The sequence below is a fragment of the Anomalospiza imberbis genome, chromosome 9, assembly GCF_031753505.1.
Source record: "Anomalospiza imberbis isolate Cuckoo-Finch-1a 21T00152 chromosome 9, ASM3175350v1, whole genome shotgun sequence".
Classification (NCBI taxonomy): domain Eukaryota; kingdom Metazoa; phylum Chordata; class Aves; order Passeriformes; family Viduidae; genus Anomalospiza; species Anomalospiza imberbis.
The window spans coordinates 7,008,971-7,027,973 of NC_089689.1; the positions used below are offsets into that span (position 1 = coordinate 7,008,971).

The window sequence follows — 19,003 nt, forward strand, 5'->3', positions numbered from 1 at the left end:
AATCCTCTGAGAGAAGAAAATTTCTTAATATCAATTTAAAGCTCTCCTGGAGCAACTTGAAGCTGTTTCCTCCTGTCTTATATAACAATATAGCTTTAAATGTCAACTGAGAAAAGACCAGAAAGAAGCCCAAAGCAGAAAGAGCCATGCACTTGTTCAGGAAGAATTTCAGGTTGCTTCTCCAGCTCTGAAACAGCAGCTCTGAGGGTTCATCACCAGCAGCTCAGCCAAGAACTCAGAGCATGTCATTGTCTCAGTGTGACCTGGATCCATGCAGGACTCAGAATCCTAAAAAGCTCACCAGGTCCTTCAGAATCCTTCAGAGTCTACCTAAACCCTCAAGGGTATGAGAAGTTTTCAAAGCAGATGAGCTGCCCTAGCAAGCTGAAGGACTTGCCCTGAGAGGCTGTGGCTGCCCCATTCCTGGAAGTGTCCAAGGCCAGGTTGTGCCCCTTACGTGGGACAGCCGGGGATGGGGGACACTTGTCCCTGGGGGAACTTGGCATGGTAACCCCTCACTTCCAATCAAGTTGTGTGAAGGTCTCCACCAATGGACGGTGGAGGAAGGTCAACTGGCAGCCTTTGGGAGGGGCCAAGTACATATAAGAAAAATATTAAAATATGTATGACCACTCATAAATATTCATGTTGCTGATGCAATTTTCTCAGGTGTCTAAAAGGCGGAGCCACCATTTTGTGAACGAGCCCCTGGCATCGAGCCACGCTTCCAGCGCTGTCCCTTTTGCTTTGTCTGTTTTTATTAGTTCTCAATAAAACTTTTTATAACTCATCCCCACTCAGGGTCTGAGTCGTTTACAACAAGCTCCCTTACAACCATGCTGCCTTTTGCCAACTCCTCTACGCAAGCAAGAACTCCGGGCAGCTCATTACAGCAGGATCCACGAGAGCTTAACTGGGGAGCTGCTAATCCGGGCAGCTTTGCCCAGCCTTGTCTGCCCAGCAGCAGAATCCCAGCTGTGCAGATCTCTATCACCTCCCCACATGGGCCCAGTGCCCCTGCCCTGACCCACAGACACAGCACAGCCCACGGGACCGCTGGGACACCTCACGACAACGGGAGCTCAGCAGCTAGAAGAAAGCTGTTTCAGGGCTTAGGAAGAAGAAAAAAAAAGAACAGCATCAGAATATTTCTGCTCTTGATGCAGGTTTCAGTGCTCAGTAGTTTTTAAGAAGCTGTGGAAGAGAGGGAAACATTAAATATTATCTGTGGGTTGTAAAATTCCACGGAGTTTTACTAGTGTAAAAATGCAAGCATGCTCCAAACTAACTCAAAAAGCAGATGTGAACAGGGAGGGAGGAGGGTAAGAGGATGAGAACATTAACTTTTTTGCCCTAATCAGCTAAACAGGAATACATTAGGCAAAACCTTGTTTTCTATTCACTCATCTTGTAAAATTCGTTTGAAATAATGCCACTATTTATGTTTAGATAGAAATTAATTTAGACTAACTCATTTGTCTTGAACCTTGTATTTCCCAGTTTTACTCTCCATCTGGCCTAGTCCAAACAGACTGGAATGTACTCAGTTGACTACTGGAAAAACATGCAACTCTCACAGGGCAATGAAATAATCGATTGCTAAATAATTACCAAACTTACTCTAAAAGAATTATTACAGTTTAAAAACAGAAGCATTTACCATGATGATTGTTTTCACTAAACTTGTTCAGCCTGTTTATACAACACAGAGCACAAAGATATCTTCTCTGGGGAATTTGGATCTGTGACCATAAAGTCATCAAGCTCCAAAAATCAATGTTACCACCTGACTTGCACTGTTTGTGTAGGTCAATCTAAAGCATATTTTCTCAGGGTCTGCATTGTGTCTGGAAGAAAACCCATTCTCTGAACTGGCAGGTCCTTTCAAATACAGTCTGACAGCTCACACTAGACATTTGAAGTGGTCAGGTCACCACTCCCCTCATGAGTCAACAGAGTGAAGGGTGAGTGCTAATTCCTGAGCTGCTGCAGCAGCAAGTATAGTCACTGAGGATGCCACCAGTGAATGGCATGGAATCATGGAATGGCTTGGGTTTGGAAGGGACCTTAAAGCTCATCTCATTCCACCCCCTGCCATGGGCAGAGACACCTTCCACTAGGTTGTTCCAAGCCTCTCCAACCTGGCCTTGGACACTTCCAGGGATCCAGGGGCAGCCACAGCTTCTCTGGACACCTTGTGCTAGGACCTCCCCACCCTCACAGAGAAGAGCTTCTCCCCAGAATTTAACCCTGCTTCTGGCAGAGGGAAGCCATTCCCCCTCCTGTCCCTCCAGGCCCTTGTCCTAAGTCCCTCGCCAGCTCTCTTGGAACCCCCTTTAGGCACTGGAAGGGGCTCTCAGGTCTCCCCAGAAACCTCTCTTCTCCGGGTGAACTCCCACAGCTCTCCCAGACTGCCTTCAATCCTTCCCTTAGAGAGTGGTCCTGTCTTTGCCCTGCTGTGCTGCTCAGCGCTCGAGCTGCAAACTCTCTCTGCCCCCACCTCCAGGGTGTTAAAGACCTTCACAAACCAACATGGAATTCCTGCACACTTTGAGAGTCAAGGCAATTTTCCTGAACATGGTAGCCAGGGAACAAAGATTGCAAGGGCATCACTACTTCTTTAAACAACAGCCTCTTGGGCAGGCTCAAGGCACCATTTTTTTGTACCAACTGCCCACTGGAATGGTCACAGTGAAGACTGTCATTTCATGGAATTCAGGAGCTATTCAGGGACAGACATGGATAGTCATCCAGTCTCTCCTGAAGATCTCATTCAGGTGTCTGCAGTACAAAATGGTATCCAAATGATTAAGGCAGGATGGCTCAGGTTTAAATCTGCCAAACATCCCCTTTGCTGCCAGAGGAAAATCTTCAAGCCCCACTCAGGAAAACACTTAAGGATATGCGAAAAGGGTATCAAAATCAACAGAATATATATAAAACATTCCAAAGTGTTTTGCTTAACTTTGTGCCTGAGATCTCCAAACTAAATGAGGTGGTGTTTCCCATCTCCTATCCCTTCTTTATCCCTAGAGCTGGGGCTGGATATCCTGGGCAGGATTATTTATCATCACATGAATTTAGCAATACTATACCAGCATAAGCCCAACTGTAAAAATGTTAAGACAAATGTTACGGATTAATTCTGGAATGATTACGAGGCCCAAGACCCCAGTGTCCAGCTAAACCATATAAACACAGATAAAGCTGTCCAAACTGCAAACCTGAATAATAAACCCTATATAACTAACAAAATAGCCTAGATGAAATTCCAGCTGTCCTTCACACATGATAAATTAAAAAACTCTGTAAGAAAGTTCAGTGTACATTTCTACAAGGGAAATATCAACAAAACCAGGAAAATTTTAATTCATTTCATTCTCCAAAGTCACATCTCACATTTACTGAGCCCTTCCAAACACGTTATGCTGCTGATTAGCAGTAATGCCTTAAGGTACTCTTTTTTTCCTTTTTTCTGATCTTTGGAGTTAAAAACTGCTTTAAAACATCACTGAGGCACATAATTCTTACTGAACGATAATGTCGGGGAGCACCCTGTAATTTGAAACACTGCACTTCTAATGGACAAAATTGAGTCAAGTAGGAAAAGCAGGATGGATCCAGATCCCAGCCTGAGCACAATCAGACTTCAAACAGAGCTGAAAAAATGAAAACCAGCTGAGCTAATAAAAACCAGACCCTGCTTAAACAATCCTTCATCAAGTAAACTTCACCTATGTTGTTACTCTTGGAATTTGATAAAGTAGGAGGAGCCAGCAAGGTCTGAAGACAAGATGAGAAAGGATATTTGGGAAGGATGTAATATTTAGCAAAATAAGATGGCAGACAACCAAAGCCAGACTCTGAGCTCAGTTGTACTGGTGTAAATCCAAACTAGCATCACTGCCTGTAATGGAATTACTCTGGATTTACTCCATATTAACGAAGATCAAACCCTGATCAGAGACAGAATATCAAACTGGGGGAAAAAGGCTTTTATATCTACACAATGGGACATTTAATTGCAAGTAACTAAGCAAGTGTTTAATGCTTAGCATTAAACAACACAAGGTGAGATGGACTTGGGTTATCCCATAAATACCCACAGCCAAAATTCTCTACAAAGCAAAGTTTTATGTACTTCAAATCTACCTCTAAGCAAGATGTATGCAAATTAATGAGTTAATTCAAAACATGCTTCACTTATTCAGGGGTTTTCTTATTTGCTTGTTTTGTAAAAAGGACAGTTTGAGATGAACCAAGACTCATCCCCACAAAGCAGGAATGCAACAGCATCTCTTCAGTTGCCTCCTTTCCTGAAAGGAAAGACTCTTACCATTTGCTAAGCTGCAGCTCCAGACCATACCGTACACCTCTAGACTGGGGAGTATTTCTGTGCCTTCTCTCTAAAAAATGTCCCAGCCACAGGTACACATCATATTGGAGGCTGTGCCAAACCACCAAGGCATTAAAAGATTTGCTTGATGTGGTAAAATTGCCAATTCTTCAAAATGCCATTTAGCCAAGAGTCATTATTTTTATCTCCTGATACCATGGCTCATTTGGGTAACAGAATGACACTCAGATCAACTTTGGAAGGTAGAGATAGAGCCAACTTTTACAGCAATGACATGATCCCCACTTTTCACACCCTAAGCATGAGCCACAGCAGGAATATTGAGAACAAAGCTTGACACACAAAGCAGCCTCATTTTTCCCCACTGTCAGCATTCACAGAGACTGTCTAGATTCTCCCTCATATACAGATCCCATGTAAGTCAATCCTTCCAGTTCACTAGCACTAGGGATGCTCCCTCTCTGCCTGCTGCAGCTCTGCCAGCTAAGCCCACTGCCAGTCCTGCTGGCCAGAACCACCACAACACAAGCCATCACCTCTGCTCAGCCCCAGGGTGGCTCATGCACTCTAATCAAGCTCCCAAACTAAAGAGCTTCTTCAGCCCCTGCTAACCCAGACTGTTTGGGAATGAGTCTGGGATTGCCAAGCAGCACTCATGGATGGGGATTAGAAAAAGCCATGACTTTAAAGAAGAGGGAAGCAGGAAGCAGTGCAGAACAATAATTATTTTGTCCACTACAGTTACAACTTCAGGAAAGTTAGCTTAACAGATTCAGCACAATTTCAGTAAACAAAATATCAGGGTCAGTTGGTCCAATTTTGACCCAGAACAAAATCTACAAAAGTACTCACTCCAATGGCCAACACGTGAAGTGAGAATGAGATGTGTCCTAGCAACCAGCCTCATTCAGGCTGAGGCAAACACCGCCTGGCAGGTCGAGAGAGGGGATTCTCCCCTCAATCCTGCTCTCAATCCACCCTCAGCACAAGAAAGACATGGACCTGCTGGAGAGAGTCCAAAGGAGGCCATGGAGATGCTCCCAGGGCTGGAGCGCTTCTGCTCTGGCACCAGCCTGAGAGAGCTGGGGGTGCTCACATGGAGAGGAGGAGGCTCCAGGGAGACCTTACAGTCCTTTCCAGTGCCTAAAGGGACTCCAGGAGAGCTGGAGAGGGACTTGGGACAAGGGCTTGGAGTGACAGAAGAAGGGATTGCTTTGAGCAATCTGAACTAGTGCAGGGTGTCCCTGCTCATGGCAGGGAGCTGGAACTAGATGGTCTTTGAAGTCTTTTCTAACCCAACCCATTCCATGATTCTGTGTTTCCTTGTACAAACCTTTTTGTGGGTAACACAGCACCTCTTTCAGAGCAAGAATATATTGTCTTTAGCACCAGCACACTTCACCACCAGGATCCAGTGTGTATAGACAAAAGATACTCCAGACTGCCAAGAAATCTTGAGATATGGAAGGGAGCACTGATAAGGGACACTGAACCTCAGAGGGAAAAGGGTCAATGGAAATTTTGAGGAAGTGATGGGCTGAATACAGACACAAGGAAGATAAAAAGCTGAGTAGTCAGACTAGGAAAGAAATTAAAAGAAGGAATAAACATTTCAGGGAGAAAAAAGTGATTTGTGGTTTTGTGGTTAACACAGAGAACTGTGACTCAGGGGTAGGTCACATGAATATCCTGTGATTTGATTTAGCTTATGTAAAATTTAAAAAGGGAAAGACATGACCAAAACAAAACAAACAAAAAACCCAACACACACAAAAAAAAAAAAAAAAAAAAAAAAAAAAAAACAGAAAAAAAAACCAGAAAAAAAACCAAAACAAAAAAACCCAACCAGACAGATATCTGAAATGTCCTAAGCCACTGCGAGGTAGGGGTTTAAGCAGTATGTTGTTGAATCAGGACTAAACAATCCTGGCCAAGCACCACTGCCTAAGCACCTTATTATGTTCCCCAAATGCTGTAGGAGAGCAGCCAAAATGTTACCCCAGCCAGTGCACACCATGTCTTATTTCAACAAAGTACCAGGGCATCACCAGGGATTTGGCCCAGCCTGTGCCACACCCTGGATTCTTGTTGTGTTTCTGGTACTCAGGCTCTGGTACATGACAGCAATTAGTGTGCACAGGGATGCTAAAGATCTCTAATTAAAAATCACACCACTATTGTATTGGTGTAAGTAACAGAAAATGGGAAGAGATCTGCCCAAAGATGGGCAGAATCACAGGTTCCCTGCCTGGGTGCTCCAGCTATTGGTCTTTTACCTAAAACTGTGTGCTTGCCCAAACGTTTCCCCTGTTCGCAGCCTAAAACCTGGCTCTGACACAGTAGCTTTAAGTCACAATCTCATGAAATACAAATTAATATGGGGGCATAAAAGAAATTACAATACTCCTAGATGTCCCAAGACAGAGCCTATCATTTTTCCTGCAGAGTTTTCCTCCTCTTCTGTTCCTCACTAAGTTTCAACAGCAAAAGCATACTACTCAAGTGAACTAAGACCTCACTAACTAAACAAAAAGCTCCATCCTTTGGAAAACAGACTCGGACATACCATTGCAGAGCTTAAGTGAACTCAGGAAATGTTTCAGAGATATTCAGCATCCCCAGAGACACTTCACTTCAGCTCATGAAAATACACTGGTGTCCAAGGCATGAAAATTACAATGGCTTCCTGCTGACCACCCCAGCCCCCGGGCTAGGAATCTAATTTAAACAAGCTGGCAGGAGGCCAGCAGTAACCTACAGTCACAGCTCAGAGCTCCTATCCCAAGCAAACAGCCCAGACATTTAGCAGGGACTACAGCAACACAAGACATTCCTTCATTTTCATTCCATGCTGCAAACCCACCCCCACTCACTCCACTTCAGCAGCATTTTTCCAGGCTGAGAACTGGGGTACTGTTCTGCTTTGGTTACCTCTCTTTGCTGAGCAAGCTCTGCTGGTTGTAATTTATCCTATGAAGTTGGTATTTGGCTCCACTATGTATCAGGCTACATGAAACTGGCTTTTAATGATGCATAATATTCATTCATTGTACCTATATCACACACTTACTGGCCTATTCCCAAGAGCGAGTGGTAAGGAAGCCACTATTCCAGCAAGAATGGATGAGCCTGCTAACAGGGACACATCACTGAGAGTAAATTCAGCCCTTTCAGTTCTCTCTGGTTGTTTGCCACATGCTGGCTCGCTGTCCAGGAATATGTCATCTGCAAAAATGCATATATCTTACCAGTAATGCCTTGTAGACTGAAATCTAGGCTAGGAATGTTGTAGGAGAAGGGCTATGACTTGGCAAAGTGATGAGAGTGAGGAGGAGTACCAAGGGTGCCAAAGCAAATCAAGATGGAGGAGCACAGGGACACAGAGCAGCAGGCTAACCTTGCTGCATGAACACACACGGCCTGTTTACATCTGCAGTACACAGCACAAGGCGCATCCCAGCCCTCGCCTGGGAATTGTCCCATGGCACTATCGGCCTTGGAGCTGGCAGTGTTACTCCTTCAGCTGACTCAGAAGGGGTGTCCCAACACCCAAGGTTCAAACCCTGCCAATAATCTGTGGAGAGGGCAAAGAAGGTGCACGAGCTCCTGAGTAGCCCGTGATCAGACACGCACCAAGGCCCTTGGCAAAGCAGGCTCACAGGAGCCCTCAGGGTGTGCTGGGGCTGCCCAGCCAGGGGCTTTCTTCAGCTGCTGATGGGAGCCAGGGAACCACCATGTGGGAATAACCTATTCCCCCCCGAGAGCCCTTGGTATCCATGTGGTAAGATGAAAACCTAGGCGTGAAACAAACCTCAGACACTGTTATGTGGACAGTCAGCCCAGTGCAGAATGTTAAAAAGCCTCTTAATTAACTTTCTATGTTCTAAATTCAGGGCTGCGATTGAACTAACCTTTGCTTCCTCTACCAGGAAGCAAATGAGATCTAGCCAGTGAAAAGCAAACGAGATCTCCAAAGCGTATTTAAAAATTCACAGGGGATTAATTGCTCCTTAAGGTGCCAGTTTCATTTTGTGATTTATAGAAAAAGCCTCTGGGTCACCAGCCCCTCAGCTGAGAGTCTTCAGCTAAGTGCCTGAAGTGAACTGTGATGAATCCTGTCCTCAGTGCCGTGGCTTCATGTGTCTTGACATAACATGATCCCATCCAAGTGCTTTAGAAACATGCAGTCATTGTGCTTCTCCTCGGGCAAAACCAATTACCAAAGAGTAGGTTGCACATGTTCCTCAAAAAGCAACAAAAGAAGCTTAACCATAGACCACACAAGGGGATATGCTTCACCTAAACCGTTCTGATCCCCCTTAAAAATGCAATACTGCAAACCATCCCTTCACAAAATGCAAATCTTGGACCCAGAGTTCACCAAACAACATCAGCACGGCATGAATTCATTGCCAGCATCACTGAAGGATCTTGTAAATCTGATCTCAGAGCAGCACACCTCAAACAGGAAATCCTAAACACCAGCAACAGTTATAAAAAGCACATTATGTTCAACAATGTAAGTGAGGGGTAAAACATTCTCCCTGGCTGGAGTAATGAAGCACAAAAAGCAGCCAGCCCAGAGCACATTTCATTGAATCCATCCTATTCCTTCTAACAAAACTGTTGATTACCAAGTCATGGTGAGCTGATCAAGTAACACCATCACTCTCTTTCAACAGAGAAACTGTTTTGCCATTTGCAAACTGAAAAACATATGTTCTCAATATTTCCTCTGATGCATGTGTCTCCTTCAAAACCGAAGTCACAGCATATGCCAACAATTAAATCATTGACTGGAAAATATATACCAACTGGCATCTGAAGGCTCTCTGTCTAAAGGGTTCCTCCTGCCAGGCTTTAGGCCACATTCAAAGTACATTAACTAAATGAAATATCTGCTCCTTTTCCATAGTCCTTAATCTGGTTTAGCCAGATCCTCCACTGAGCAGAATCCACACTAGTATGAATTCCAAGCAGCCTCTGATATGCACACAAAGGATAAAGCACAAGTAAGAAAAAAGATGACAGAGACCTCAAGTCATAGAATCACAAAGTACCCTGAGTTCATAGGGATCCACAAGGATCATCCAGTCCAATCCCTGGCCCCACACAAGACACCCCAACAATCCCATCCTGTGCCTGAGAGCATTGTTCAAAAGCTCCTGGAGCTCTGGCAGCCTTTGGGTCATGACCATTCCCTGTTTTCACAGTACAGGGGAAATAGCTCTAAGGTTTCTAACAAGTTGGTCCAGCAGGATGCAGAATGAACATTGCATGATGCATTGAAAAAAATCACCAACCCAATACAAACTCCTTTTGCTCCCCATTGGTTAAGAAAAGCTCAAACACAACTTGTGTCAGCACAGGGAGTCCCATCACTCCATGCCCCCTCTGCAGGACAGGTACAGCTCACTCTCTGCAACACACAATAGTGAGCTTTCAAAACGCACCTGGGCATGGCCTCATGCCTCATCCTAATCAAGTCAGTACTGCTGGACAGCAGTGCAGCACACAGAGCAAGAACTAAGGATCACAGTGTCAATTTCACCAGATTTCAGGTCTTGGGTGGCTCTTTTCCTTCATTCTCCCCTGAGAACTCAACTTCATTCTCTTCCCTAAAGGCATTCATTCACTATTAATTCATGTCTAAGGAAGGGAATAGAGCTGGGGAAGGGCTGGAGCACCAGGAGTGGCTGAGGGAGCTGGGAAAGGGCCTCAGCCTGGAGAAAAGGAGGCTCAGGGGGGACCTTCTGGCTCTGCACAACTCCTGACAGGAGGGGACAGCCAGGGGGTCAGGCTCTGCACCCAGGGAACAAGGGACAAGATGAGAGGAAAAAGCCTCAAATTGCTCCTGAGGAGGCTAAGATTGAATATTGGGAAACATTTCTTCACTAGGCACTGGAACAGGCTGCCCAGGGCAGTGGAAGAGTCACCATCCCAGCAGGTGTCCAAAAGACATGTCAGTATGGCACTTGGGGTCATGCTTGAATGGTGAACATGGCAGCACTGGATTAGGGGTTGGACTCAATGATCTTAAGAGGTCTCATCCAGCTTCTCTTAACAATTCTATGATTCTAATTCCCCACCACAAAGACATATATTTTCCTAGTTTTCCTCTAGGATTGGCACTTGAAAATAGGAAGCTTGGCATTTCAAGAGGGAAATACTCTGATTGGCCTCCTTTTCAACTTTCCCATCATATTTCTGTGGCAATTCTCTTTACAATGAACACTATTGCCTCAATTAAAGTGAGATAAAGACGTATACAATATCCATGGCTCCTTATTCACTTCATTACCGTGCATTCTCAGAAAATTGTTTTCTCCAGATGCAAACAGGACACTGCATCAGTCTCAGGGAGGGACAGCTTATTCATAGCTTAAAAGTACTTGAGGATCTGCATCAAATATCTGCTTTTCATACAGCAGTAGGAATTTGATTTGTGTGCATTTAAACCAACCCAGGAGATGCATGCAGCAGCAGAAATTGCTCTTTGCTTTCCATACCACAGAGCTCCCATCAAGACCCGTAGCCAGTGTTAAACAATTACTGCCATGAAAAGGATTAATTGGGCTTCTCTGTGTGATTGTGTGAAACACAAGCTGCTGTAACCCCTGGGAGATAAATTCAGAGTGCAGAAAAGATGAGAGGAAAGTGAATGAGGAAGTTTCTTTGTTTAAAAAGTGGTTAAGAAACCGAGAGATCTCTCTGTGAATTGTCACATACCTAAAAGTTGAGTTAACAAGGGCATTGTGACTTTTATGTGGCACACGACAGGTGAAGTATCCTCCATGCAAATTCCAGCTCTAGGGAAAAGGTGCACACTCACCTGAGAAACTACATCAGTAGTAATTATAAGGACAGAATAGCACTGGAATACATTGTTATTGAGCTGCAGAGCTTCCCTTGGAATTATAACCACTTGGAGCTGAGGAGAGCAAAGCAAAATATAACAAGTAGCTTCTAAGTTCTGTAGGCAACAATTTCAAATGTAACATGAAAAATAATTTGTAATTCAAAGCAAAAAAGAATTATGTATTTGAGGCATTATCATTTTTTTCCCAAGGAAAGAATCTCTACTGTATCTTCAAATAAAAACAGGGAGAATAATCCTTCCCCTTGCCAGAAGGATTCAAGAATCAGAGGGGAAATTCACCCTTGTGTATATCTTCTGGGCTGGACATGCAGAGTTAAGACAGAAGAAAAATAAGTTGTAAGTGATGCTCTAACAGGCTTTTGGATCATGTCACAACATTTTGGCTGCCTCACAGATTTTGGAGCTTCTGGCACTGGCAATACTGTCTTCTCTAATCTATATAAGCAGCTACTTTTAGAGGGACCCCAGATAAATCCCTCTAGAGGAACAAGAAAACATCCATGCAATCACAGGGTATTCATTTTATAGATATCACAATGTCTCCGTTAAGGGTGACAATAAGGTTTCAAACACTCATTTCCCACACGGTCAGTACAGTTATCCCAGAAGCCTCAGAGATGGAAAATGTCTTTAAGAGCTTTAGACTTCATCCTTATCAGCCCAGAACTGTTCACTTACACTGCGTTGGTGACAGCCACTCACCTGATGACAGCAACAATAACACTTGGCAGTGATAACAACACAGAGCAGTTTTTGAGCTTTAGGGAAGCAGCATTTCTCATTGAAATTGTAACTTGTGAAATATTAATAGCAGTACTTCATCAGTTTTAGCACAAAAGAGCAGAATTCCCAGTTATTATGCCCAGATCTGCTTATCATTTGCCCTCAGACATACCGAGGCAGCACTGAACAGTTGTACTTTTACACTGCATCTCCTAAAACACCAAGGAAAAACCTCAGAATTTGGACATGTGCTCATTATTGCTGTCACTGTGTATCTAAGTCCAAAGTAAACCAGCTTCCAAAAAACCCCAAATCCTTACACATCCTTGAGATGTTCACAAATTTGAGGCCACCAAAACACAGAGCTCTGACAAATCAGCTGTCACCAGCTTTAATCTGGTATTCTGTGATCCAGCAAAAGAAGAGGGAGATGAGACTTCCTAAATTAGCACTTGTTTTTCCCCACTTTCAATATTGGTAGCAATATAAAAGCCACTCAACTCTCAAATAAGACAACTACTTGAATTAAGTAGAGAGCATAATTTCCTTGGCCTCTGACCTTACTCTTTCCAAAAAGAATTGAGGCAATTCTTCTCTATCTATCTGTTGTGGTTTGACACTGGCCCAATGCCAAGCACCCACAAGAGTCGCTCACTCATCCTCCCCTGCCACAGCTGGGCAAATGAAAGAAAAAAAAAATGAAAGGAGAAAACACTGCAAGAGCAAACTTAAGATTGCAAAGTGAAATTATTACTAACAGAATTAGAGGAGGATCATGAGAAGTAAAATAAGCCCTTAAGGCACCTTTTTCCCCCCAGCCCCTCCCTCCTTCCCACCGACAGCTCAGGGAGACAGGCGTGGGGGTTTTGCTCAGTTCATCACCGGGATTTTCTCCCCTGCTCAGGAGAGGAGTCCTTTCCCTGTGAGACCGTGGGGTCCCTCCCACAGGAGACAGTTCCCTGTGAACTTCTCCAGCGTGGGTCCACTCTCACCAGCAGCAGCCAAACCACACCTGCCACAAGGTGAGTCCCTCCCACGGGCACACAGCCCTCCCAAAACTGCTGCGGCGTGGGGCTCTCTGTCCATGGGGTGCAGTCCTCCAAGGACAGGCTGCTCCAGCCTGGAAGCAGGGCCCTCTCTCTCCTCTGGGTCTTCCACTGGGTCACAGCCTCCTCCAGGAATCTTCCATTGGATCACAGCCTCCTCCAGGAATCTTCCACTGGGTCACAGCCTCCTCCAGGAATCTTCCACTGGGTTACAGCCTTCTCCAGGAATCTTCCACTGGGTCACAGCCTCCTCCAGGGATCCACCTGCTCCAGCATGGGCACCTCCCCCATGGGCTGGGGTGGATCTCTGCATCCCCCGTGGATCCCCATGGGCTGTGGGTGGATCTCTGCATCCCCCATGGATCCCCATGGGCTGTGGGTGGATCTCTGCATCCCCCATGGATCCCCATGGGCTGTGGATGGATCTCTGCATTCCCCGTGGATCCCCAGGGGCTGCAGGGGCACAGCTGCTTCACCCTGGTCTCACCATGGCTGCAGAGGAATCTTGGCTCTGGCCCCTGGAACACCTCCTGCCCTCCTTCTCCACTGACCTTGGTGTCTCCACGTTGTTTTCCTCACATGCTCTCACCTCCTCCTCTTCTCTAACTAGAAGAAAAAGCTGTGTCCCACTTGGTTTAGATTTTCTTCTTAAATCTGTTATCCCAGAGGCATTACCAGCCTCTTATTGGCCCAGTTTTGGCCAGAAGCATGTCCAGCTTGAAAGCCATCAGGGACTGGCTCTGCTGGACATGGTGGAAACTTCCAGGAGCTTCTCACAAGAGCCATCTTTGTGACCCCCCTGCTACCAAAAACCAGGTCATGCAAAACCAATACATTATCCTATAAAAACTATGGGGTTTTGATAAGTACCCAGTTTTCACAACATACTTGCCCACAGAAACTTCACTTATTTCTTCTGGGCAACCTAATAATTTGTCTAGTTCAAACAGAAGACAGTTTTCAAACAGTTTTAAGCAGTTGTACCTACTAAGGAAGGTAAGGAGGCCTCCGGATTGTGGACAGGACCATAGGGTCATAATCTTCTCACTCTTTCATCTGTCTGCCTTTTCATTAAAATCATAAAATCACAGGTTGGCTTCAGTCAGATGGGATCTTAAAGCCCATCCAGGCTCGCCCCTGCCATGGGCAGGGACACCTTCCACTATCCCAGGTTGCTCCAAGTCCCACCCATCCTGGCCTTGGACACTTCCAGGGGTCCAGGGGCAGCCACAGCTTCTGTGACACCAATCTTTTCTCATCCTGCCCCCATCCCACTTCCGTGGTGTAGGCAAAATCAGATACCAGTACAGAATACCACATTTCCCTTAAACTTGCTCTCCATGCCTTGAAAACCACTGCTGCAGTTGTGTTTTTCTACAGCCACGTTCCTGTTCTTTACTGAAACTAATAACAAGTCTTGAAGCACTTCTTCCACCCCGCAAAGGAAGCAGAGGGAATGCTGAAGACAATGCTCCTCTTCTTCAGGCTATACCAGAAGGGCCATTCTTCATCTTCTCCAACTGATTTACACACATTCAGCCTCTGCCTGAGAAGTTTAGACACTCGTAAATCTGAGAGTAAAGCCTAAGATCAAAGACCTCAAGCACAGAAGAATGCAAAAGTGCCGGGCAGCACATGGGAGAAGGGCTATCAGGAGAGCTGGATGTGAGAGGAAGAGGCAGTGACATCATCTGTGATACCATCCTGCTGAGGGTACAGCAAGGACACAGGAGTGCCCTCCCCTCTCCCTTCATTATCCATCTGCATACCCACAGTACTTTTTCTGTCAGGAAGTATGAAAAGCTTTAACCCCATAAATAGCCTAATTTTAATTGCACAAAATTCCTCCTCTGGAAAAAACATTACTTCTTCATTATAGCTTCTAAAAAAAAAACCTATCAAACCTGCAAAACCCAAAGTTCCCAGACTTTTCATATGACCTCCTGAACTTGACCCAAGCTAGTATGTGGCTCAGCAGCCTAACCATGTTACAGACACAGCCCTGCCAGTCTGTTAAAGGGGACTCCAGTTAAACATAACTACGTGCTTAACCATGTGCATAACATAGAGGAGGAGTGGGATCAAGGGAAAGAAAAATGTATTCCTTTTTCTCCTACACACTTACTATGTGACTTAAGTTCAATACTGTTTTCCCTTCTAAACTAAGCATTATTAATGTTTCCCCTTTTCTCACACAGCGTTTTCTATTTGATTTATAAGAAAAGGGTCAGGAGATGTTCACAGTTCTGCAGATATGCAGAGTATGAACAGGCAAACACCATCCTCTACCCTAGGAAGTCCAGAGGTAATATATTCCCTTCATTTTTGTCTTAATTAATTACTGGAGTTTGGTCTATAGAATAGCCATTCACACTTAAGGAATGCTTGATTAAATCACACAGAGTGAGTTATGACTGGTATAATTCCATTAGCTTTACAGAAAAATACTAGGGATGAATTAGTCCTCTCAGGCTTATTTTCCATTCCAAAATTCCTTAATGGCATAAAGAAAAAATAGCAAAGCTGGCCACAGATGTTAAATAAAGACATTCCAAGTCAAATCCCATTTCCACAGGATACAATGAGAGTTAGTAGGACATCAGGACACACAACACGCAACTACAAAAGCATTTGCTGATCTTCAGCTTTAGCTCCAGTTCAAAATTTTCCTGTGCCAACTCTTCTTAAATTTGGGACAATCTTCCACCCCCCACGCCAGTTTTTCCATTGAACACAAGTCTGGCAAGAGCTTTCTTAGTCAACAGCCCTTTTCACTATCTACAAAAGTTCTGTGATCACATTCAGGCATTGAAAGCCCACAATAAAAAATTTCCCTGTAATCTGTTAAAGCACTGCACATGGTTATTCACAAAGTAGAATCCAAAGCAAAAGGTTTTTCCAGAGCTGAACTTTCTGCATCCCACTAGATGGTACATGGTATAGGAATGTGAAACCCATGACAAATTTTTCTGTAAGCTATAATTCTTTGCCAAAAGCCTCAGGTTTGATACTAAAAACATACTTGTATTCCTGTTTTACCAAAATGCCATTGCAGGAGGGAAAACACTACATTAAAATCTACCATCACACACCCCAGTGCATTGGCACATCACAGTCACAGAATCATTCAGGTTGGAAAAGACCTTTTACATCATCAAGTCCAACCATCAACCCAACACCATCACCACTAAAATTTGTCCCCAAGTGCCAAATGCACTTGGTTTTTGAACACCTCCAGAGATGGGGATTCCACCACCTCCCTGGGCAGCCTGTGCAAATGCTTTATAGCCCTTTCTGTGAAAAGGTTTTCCCTAATGTCCCACCTGAACCTGCCCTGGTACACCTTGAGGCTGTTTCCCCTTATCTCGTCCCCATTCCCATGATGCAGAGGCCAGCCCCCCTGGCTGTCCCCTCCTGTCAGGGAGTTGTGAAGGGCCCCCCTGAGCCTCCTTTTCTCCAGGCTGAGCCCCTTTCCCAGCTCCCTCAGCTGCTCCTGGGGCTCCAGCCCCTTCCCCAGCTCTATTCCCTTCTGTGGACAAGCTCCAGTGCCTCAGTACATCACTAATAATGCCACACTTTGAGTTATTTAAAAATCCTCCCATATTCTGCTAGACTGCATTTATACCAAATCATTTACAATCCACCTGTGGGATGCCAAATGCACTCTGCAATACAAGCTAGGAAAACAATAGAGTTCAAAACCAAATCCACACCCAATTTAAATTGCAATTACCTATCAACAGTGTATCTGCATCAGGGCACCTCTATACAAAGAGAAGCTCCTTGGACCTGAGCCCCAGCTATATCTGTACCCCTTGTAGAGTCCCATCTGCCCCAGGGACCACACACAAAACATCCAGAAAATTTGCCTGTGAGGCAGCTACATATAAAGCTCTTTCTTTGGAAGAAGATTTAAGTGAATAACAACACAACTTTTGAAAAAAAAAATAGCTTCATGCTCATTAATTCAGTTGAGCAACCTTCAGAAAGAACACTAGGTAAATAAATTGGATGCTGTGAAATGCTTGCCAGGCAATATTTTTATGAGGTTTTTGAGTAAAACTACTTCTCTATAGATTAAAAAAAAAAAGAAGTTGAAGTGGTCATAACAGCATTTCTTGCATTTTCTTTTCAAGTGCCTCGGCGTGGTCATCATCAGATGTACGGCACAGATGACCAGCAGTCATCTGGACCTTACACATACATAAAATTCAAGACATTGGCCTGTGGTGTGTCTTTCTAACTCTGAGAAAGACCAAATAAATAGTTTTCAGAAACCAGTACAAAATGAAGTTGAAAATTGTCCATCCTCCACTTTGAGAGAGCTCCCTGCCCTCACAAATTATCCATCACACTAAGAAGTAAGGCCCCCTCAGGGAAGTTGGACTTCCACACAGAGAGGTGTAATAGGATACTCTGAGGCACGTTTGCCAGCAGCTCTGGGCTGTACAGGTCAGTTCTCTGCAGGTTTAGGTTTCAGTCACTCCACTGAATGAAGTCTAACAGTTGCCAAGGAAAGGGATCTCCTGTGCAAGGAGAGGAATGGGGGAGGAGGCAAGGAAGCATGGAGTCAGTGAGTGGGAAAATGTGACTCAAGCAGGGAGCAAGGAGGTACAGCAAAGCATGGTCAAAGGAGTCAGTCTGGAACACAAGCAAAGAACCTGGAGAGGTAGTGGGAGCAAGAATGTGAGAAGGATGGAAAAAAGGACTGAAAAGGTGAAAATGTGCAGAAGAAAAATTGAATGAAAACATATGAGATGAGAAAGAAAACAGGAGCTATTGAAACAGACGATGTGAAAGTGGTCTGTGATGAAAACTAAGCACAGGACCCGTGAGAGAAAGCTGAGACTTCTTTCTACTGAGCATGCACAAGAACAAAGGACCACCACACAAACCTGCAAACTAAAAGTGCACCACACAAGATCTTTTTGCTCTTGTGGATGGAATAGCCTCTGAAAAAGAGAACTATCAACTCCTACCCTGAATCCCTTTCTGCTCACTAAAGTGAAGATAAGTGATCATTGAGAGAAAATCAACCCAAAACACTCCTAACCCATCCTCTTGATTTTCTGGCTATTCCATGGAAAAACAGGTCCAAAGAGATGAACTTGATTTTCCAGAAGGATATAAAATAGTTCTAGGTTCTACTCTTGACCCAAATCTTTCCCTTCTTGTTTATTTCTGTGGCATGATGCTTTTTAAGTTCCATGTAAGTTTGTTGCATAAAATAACAAAAAACAGGGGGGCAGGGGGAACAGAGGGAAAACAAAAAGAAAATTACACCAAATGTGGAAACAGTAAGGACCCTTTTGTGATAGAACACTCTGATACTACAGTGAAGAACTCTTTGTAAGAAAGAGAACCTATACAAGCTATTCCTTCTAATTCTCTAAGCATTTGGTTTAAGGTATTTATACCAATAGCAAACATATATCTTGTAAACAGAAGAATCTGTGACAGAGAGAAAATAGAGAGGATGTCCATTTTTTTGCTGACATCCCTGCAAAAATGGAAATCTTAAGCATTGAGCATATTCTGAGATATTCCATGGGAACTAAAGCCAAAAGGTAATTTTCAAGGGCTTTTCCCCCTTTCTGATTATTTTTTCTTTCTGCACAGTACAGCACACTTCACCAGCCTGGGGCATCCTGTTACTATTTCCTCTTCAAGTCAGCAGAAGAATTTGACAAGGAAAGAGGAAGAGAGCCAGAGAAAATTGAAAGGAAGGGAACAAAAAACAGATGCTGAAAGAGAGGAATGCACAATGTACAGCAGAAGAGGTGAAAAAAGAAAGAAAGAAAGAACGCCCCAAACAAAAGAAGCTACACCATGTTCATTTCACTGCAAGTTTCTGAATGTAAACATGGGATAATAAGACAAGAGGAAGAGTGCAACTGCATTGTTCATGTTCTTAAGTGCACTCCCATGGAAGGGCACTGGAAAAAAACTCAATAGCACCGTTACTACTACACGTGCAGTTCACTGACACTACTTCAG

The 19,003-nt window shown here is 44.3% G+C and overlaps 1 protein-coding gene across 1 annotated transcript in view; it reads right to left on the reverse strand.

The window, feature by feature from the left end:
- The window catches only part of HMCN1 (hemicentin 1), a 167,586-nt gene that overhangs the window by 147,956 nt on the left and 627 nt on the right, over positions 1–19,003 (reverse strand). The window lies entirely within an intron of this gene.